Genomic DNA, 7,056 nt, shown 5'->3' on the forward strand with positions numbered 1-7,056 from the left:
ACGTTGTTCCCTTTGTCATCGGTATGTTACTTGCCCGAGATACGATCGTCGGTATCTCAATACCTAGTTCAATCTTGTTACCGGCAAGTCTCTTTACTCGTTTCGTAATACATCATTCCGCAACTAACTCATTAGTTACAATGCTTGCAAGGCTTATAGTGATGTGTATTACCGAGTGGGCCCAGAGATACATCTCCGACAATCGGAGTGACAAATCCTAATCTCGAAATACGCCAACCCAACAAGTACCTTTGGAGACACATGTAGAGCACCTTTATAATCACCCAGATACATTGTGACGTTTGGTAGCACACAAAGTGTTCCTCCGATAAACGGGAGTTGCATAATCTCATAGTCATAGGAACATGTATAAGTCATGAAGAAAGCAATAGCAACATACTAAACGATCAAGTGCAAAGCTAACGGAATGGGTCAAGTCAATCACATCACTCTCCTAATGATGTGATCTCATTAATCAAATGACAACTCATGTCTATGGTTAGGAAACATAACCATCTTTAATTAACGAGCTAGTCAAGTAGAGGCATACTAGTGACACTCTGTTTGTCTATGTATTCACACATGTATCATTTTTCCGGCTAATACAATTCTAGCATGAATAATAAACATTTATCATGATATAAGGAAATAAATAATAACTTTATTATTGCCTCTAGGGCATTTTTCCTTCAGTCTCCCACTTGCACTAGAGTCAATAATCTAGATTACACAGTAATGATTCTAACACCCATGGAGCCTTGGTGCTGATCATGTTTTGCTCGTGAGAGAGGCTTAGTCAACGGGTCTGCAACATTCAGATCCGTATGTATCTTGCAAATCTCTATGTCTCCCACCTAGACTTGATCCCGGATGGAGTTGAAGCGTCTCTTGATGTGCTTGGTTCTCTTGTGAAATCTGGATTCCTTTGCCAAGGCAATTGCACCAGTATTGTCACAAAAGATTTTCATTGGACCCGATGCACTAGGTATGACACCTAGATCGGATATGAACGCCTTCATCCGGACTCCTTCATTTGCTGCTTCCGAAGCAGCTATGTATTCCGCTTCACACGTAGATCCCGCTACGATGCTTTGTTTATAACTGCTCCAACTGACAGCTCCACCGTTCAATATAACACTACTAGGGAAAAGCCTAGCAGCAGCATGGGTTTTGGGCCTATTAGTAGCGCGGGGGCCGACGCTACTAATAAGGCGCTACAACTAACGTATAGCAGTAGCGCGGGTGCCACACGCGCTACTACTACGTCCGTTAGTAGTAGCATGGGTAAAAACCCGCGCTACTACTAACCCGTGCTTTGAAAAAAAATGAATTTTTTTTTCGAATTTTTTGCCCGAATTTTCAAATTTCTAAATTATTTTAACCTCTAATCTCTAATCATCCTCATCGTTGCTCAATTTAATCTCTAATCACCCCTCATCATTTCAAATCATCTAACTTCCCGGACGGTCACCCATCCTCTCACTACTCCAGCCTGAGCATGCTTAACTTCCGGGTTCTATTCTCCCTCGATTCCAAGTCCGCACTTGTTGTTTTCCTGACAATAGTAAGATGTCAATCCTGTTAACTCTCGGGAGTTTAGCTTGAGCATGAAGTCACACATTTCATTGTTTGAGTTTAAAACTATTGTTCTAAAAAACAATAATAACACTAATATTTCTTGAATAAGTAGTTTGACCATATTTTGACCAAAGCTTGACCACAGTTTGACCAGATTTGACCAAAATTCCAAAAAACTGAAATAATTATTTAGTAACACTAATAGTTCTTGAATAAGTAGTTTGACCACAGTTTGACCAGATTTGACCAAAATAAAAAAATTGAAATTTGAGCATAACTTTTTTTCCTTTTAGAATTTGAGGATTCTAAAAATTTGCAAACAGGCCATAGGCGGTCTCCATCAGATGCGGATTTTCGTGCTGAACATTTTGATATATTATACGTTTTTTTCTGACATCATATGCAAAAGTTATAGCCGTTTTACATTTTCCCTATACTTTTTGCAAAACATGTCCAAATTTAAGTTTTTAAATTTTCCTAACTAGTAGATGTAGTAACATAACTATATCTCTAAGGATTTTAATTTTTGAAACGTTTTGATATATTATACATTTTTTTCTAACATCGTATGCGAAAGTCGTAGCCGTTTTACATTTTCCCTACACTTTTTGCAAAACATGTCCAAATTTAAGTTTTTAAATTTTCCTAACTAGTAGATGTAGTAACATAACTACATCTCTAAGGATTTTAATTTTTGAAGTTTTTATCATTTTTTTTTGCTTTTTACAAAACCAAAAAGGCGAACCACAGGGGGGGTAGAGTTTCAAAATGGGACCTTTTTACCCCTCGCTACTACTATGGCATGTCCCGGAGGGGCACAGTTGAGACCTCTTAGTAGTAGCGAGGGGTAAAAACTTAGTAGTAGCGTGGGTTTATAACCCTCGCTACTACTATGGCATGGCCCAGGGGCACGGTAGAGACCGCTTAGTAGTAGCGAGGGGTAAAAACCAGCGCTACTGCTATCAACTTAGTAGTAGCGAGGGTTAAAACCCCGCGCTACTACTATGGCATGTCCCGTGGGGCACGGTAGAGACCGCTTAGTAGTAGCGAGGGTTAGAAACCAGCGCTACTGCTATCAACTTAGTAGTAGCGAGGGTTAAAAACCCGCGCTACTAGTAAGTAGCAGTAGCGAGGGATATAAACTTGCGCTGCTAGTAAGCATCTATGTATAAGCTTTTCCCTAGTAGTGTAAATACGTATCTGGTTTGCGATTTAGAATCTTCCGGATCAGTGTCAAAGCTTGCATCAACGTAACCATTTATGATGAGCTCTTTGTCACCTCCATAAACGAGAAACATATCCTTAGTCCTTTTCAGGTATTTCAAGATGTTCTTGACCGCTGTCCAGTGACCCACTCCTGGATTACTTTGGTACCTCCCTGCTAAACTAATAGCAAGGCACACATCAGGTCTGGTACACAACATTGCATACATGATAGAGCCTATGGCTAAAGCATAGGGAACATCTTTCATTTTCTCTCTATCTTCTGCAGTGGTCGGGCATTGAGTCTTACTCAACTTCACACCTTGTAACACAGGCAAGAACCCTTTCTTTGCCTGATCCATTTTGAACTTCTTCAAAACTTTGTCAAGGTATGTGCTTTGTGAAAGTCCAATTAAGCGTCTTGATCTATCTCTATAGATCTTGATGCCCAATATGTAAGCAGCTTCACCGAGGTCTTTCATTGAAAAAACTCTTATTCAAGTATCCTTTTATGCTATCCAGAAATTCTATATCATTTCCAATCAACAATATGTCATCCACATATAAGATTAGAAATGCTACAGAGCTCCCACTCACTTTCTTGTAAATACAGGCTTCTCCAAAAGTCTGTATAAAACCATATGCTTTGATCACACTATCAATACGTTTATTCCAACTCCGAGAGGCTTACACCAGTCCATAAATGGATCGCTGGAGCTTGCACACTTTATTAGCACCCTTTGGATCGATAAAACCTTCAGGTTGCATCATATACAACTCTTCTTCCAGAAATCCATCCAGGAATGCAGTCTTTACATCCATTTGCCAAAATTCATAATCATAAAATGCGGTAGCTAATATGATTCGGACGGACTTAAGCATCGCTGCGGGTGAGAAGGTCTCATCGTAGTCAACTCCTTGAACTTGTCGAAAACCTTTCACAACAAGTCGAGCTTTGTAGACAGTAACATTACCGTCAGCGTTTGTCTTCTTCTTGAAGATCCATTTATTCTCGATGGCTTGCCGATCGTTGGGCAAGTAAACCAAAGTCCATACTTTGTTCTCATACATGGATCCCATCTCGGATTTCATGGCCTCAAGCTATTTTGCAGAATATGGGCTCATCATTGCTTCCTCATAGTTCGTAGGTTCGTCATGATCTAGTAACATGACTTCCAGAATAGGATTATCGTACCACTCTGGCACGGATCTTTCTCTGGTTGACCTACGAGGTTCGGTAGTAACTTGATCTGGAGTTTCATGATCATCATCATTAGCTTCCTCACTAATTGGTGTAGATGTCACAGGAACCGGTTTCTGTGTTGAACTACTTTCCAATAAGGGAGCAGGTACATTTACCTCATAAAGTTCTACTTTCCTCCCACTCACTTCTTTCGATAGAAACTCCTTCTCTAGAAAGGATCCATTCTTAGCAACAAAAGTCTTGCCTTCGGATCTGTGATAGAAGGTGTACCCAACTGTCTCTTTTGTGTATCCTATGAAGACACATTTCTCTGATTTGGGTTCGAGCTTATCAGTTGAAGCTTTTTCATATAAGCATCGCATCCCCAAACTTTAAGAAACGACAATTTGGTTTCTTACCAAACCACAGTTCATAAGGAGTCGTTTCAACGGATTTAGATGGTGCCCTATTTAACGTGAATGCAGCCGTCTCTAAAGCATAACCCCAAAATGATAGCAGTAAATCAGTAAGAGACATCATAGCACTACTAGGGAAAACCCTAGTAGTAGCGTGGCTTTTGAGGCTATCAGCAGCGCGGGCAGCTGCACTACCAATAAGGCACTACAGCTAACTGTTAGTAGTAGCGCGGTCCGTACCCGCGCTACTACTATTGACTATATCAGCAGCGCTTTTCCGGAACGCGCTACTATTAATTAGCTGTAGCGATTTCCTAGCCCCGCGCTACTGCTATATCTTTCATCATTTCCACCCCGTTTCAGCTTCAATAAACTACAATTTCCAGATACTAGGTACTACTAGATATCAATTTCATAAAGCATTATAGGTACTAGGTAGTACTCCCTCGGTTCCAAATTACTCGTCGTGGTTTTAGTTCAAAATTTGAACTAAACCCACGACGAGTAATTTGGAACCGAGGGAGCACTAGATAACAATTTCATATATACTGAACATGCATCCTCAAGCAGTACTAGGTGATATCAATGACGATCATCATATGTAGCTCTAGATGATATCGACGACGATCATCATATGTAGTTCTACATGATATCAACGACATCATCATATGTATTTCTAGATGATATCGACGACGATCATCATCCTCAAGCATGGGCGGTGGGTGTTCCTGATAGTAATTAGGATGGCCTGTCCAACACGAAGAGTCTTGCCAACGAGGAATCTCTTCCACCCAACCGAGTTTAAGTGTGTGCGACCATCTGTGTCCATGTGGTAAGTAAAGGTGGTGATGGAGCCCCTTGCGGTAAGGCGTAGTCCAGCTGAGCCTTCTTCATCAGGCTTGATACCACAACTCACAGATAGGTTCTTTGGCAATTTCTGAATAAGGAAAACATGTTAATTAATAAATAGCCTCGCACATACTCTTGCAAATATATTTCTATTAAGTCTAGATTTCTACACTATCAAAAGACACAGTACTACACATTTGTACTAATTAATCATGAATTCTACTAATAAGCATGTGATCAGACTCTACACTAAAGCATATCATCAACTAGATTCCATAAAGCATATCATTGGACTCTACACTAAGCATATCATCGGATAATTTGCATTTGTAAGTATAACAATAAAGCATATATATATATCATCAAATTACTACAGTCAGTATAACATACCATTTCATGCCGATCGACCATGGTACTTGTCAGGCGGGTCAGGAATGGCACCCCGACAAAGTCATCACGTGGCGGAATTATGTCCCATATGTTGCACACCTCCTCCTCGCTCAGCCTCATTCTTTGAGCTACGATGGCTTCATGAAGTGGGTTCTCATCATCTTCATCGAATGGGTCCTCATTATCTTCATCATCTTCGTCATCTTCATCATCTTCGTCAGCTTCATCATCTTCCACCTGGTTGAGATAAATGACAGCCAGCTTGAGTCTTTCTGCTCTGAAGGAGAAGCTGATCAACTCACCACCAGTAAGACGCATGCGGGCGAGGAAACGGGCCCATCCATCTCCTCCAATCTGCGACATATTGCGTCCTTTCTCGACCTCCATAGTGTACGGCCTTCCAGGAGCCTCAAATGTCACAGTGTCTCCTGTCAGCTTGTTGAATTTCAACCTCACATTGCATGGGACGATTTGTGTAAAAAAGCAAAATGACACAATGCAGTAATGCCAACACTAAAAGTAAAATAGTTGTTACATTTCATCTAATTTCTTACCGCCGCATGATGAAAACTCGTCTGGAAGTAGATGCCGAACAGCTTGCCAGTTGCAAGGCTGCTGGCGCACCTTGACTTGCACAGTCGACATAGTGGTGGTGGTGGTGGCGCCATTTTCCTAAAGCAATATGAGCAAAGGATTAACGATCCACTTCACAGGAAAGAAAAACAGTAGCATGTGATATTTTTTGTTCTTCCGCGAGAAGCAATTTGATGGACAATTGTAATCCTAAGATCTAGTAACATATTATATGACAAGGTACCACCTACCAAAGCATTTCGGTGGCACCTATTACCGAAAAAACTTTTCACAAATATCTACCAAATCAGGGTACCACCTACCAAGACATTTCATCTAATTTGCCCCTATTGCCTAAGATAATTGATTAAAAAACAAGTGGCAAATTTAACTAAATTGGCACCTACATTTTGCCAAAAAATAACTTATTACAAAAAAACAAAAGCATCTACCTATCCATGTACAGAAAAAATAACAATAAAATGGTGCATACTAAATCAACTAGCCTACTAAATCAACTAAATCAAAATGTTCTAAATCAACTAGCCTACTAAATCAACTAAATCATATCAACTAAATCAAAATGTTGCATATGAACTAGCCTACTAAATCAAAATGTAGCAGGGAGGAGGGAGAAGGAGGGGAGACTCGAGGAGGAAGAAGAGAGTAGGACGGAGGAGGAAGGCGGAGCAAGGAGGGGCCGCCCGACGGCGAGTGGAGAGGGGACAGACCGGAGGAGGAAGGCAGAGCGAGGAGGGGCCTGCCAGCGGCGAGTGGAGGGAGGACGGAGGAGGAGGCCGGTACCGAGTCCAGCGAGGAGGAGGAGGTGACGGCGACGCAGAGGGAGGAGGGGCGACGGGGGAG

Source organism: Triticum dicoccoides, chromosome 2A (genome assembly GCF_002162155.2).
Source record: "Triticum dicoccoides isolate Atlit2015 ecotype Zavitan chromosome 2A, WEW_v2.0, whole genome shotgun sequence".
NCBI classification, from domain to species: domain Eukaryota; kingdom Viridiplantae; phylum Streptophyta; class Magnoliopsida; order Poales; family Poaceae; genus Triticum; species Triticum dicoccoides.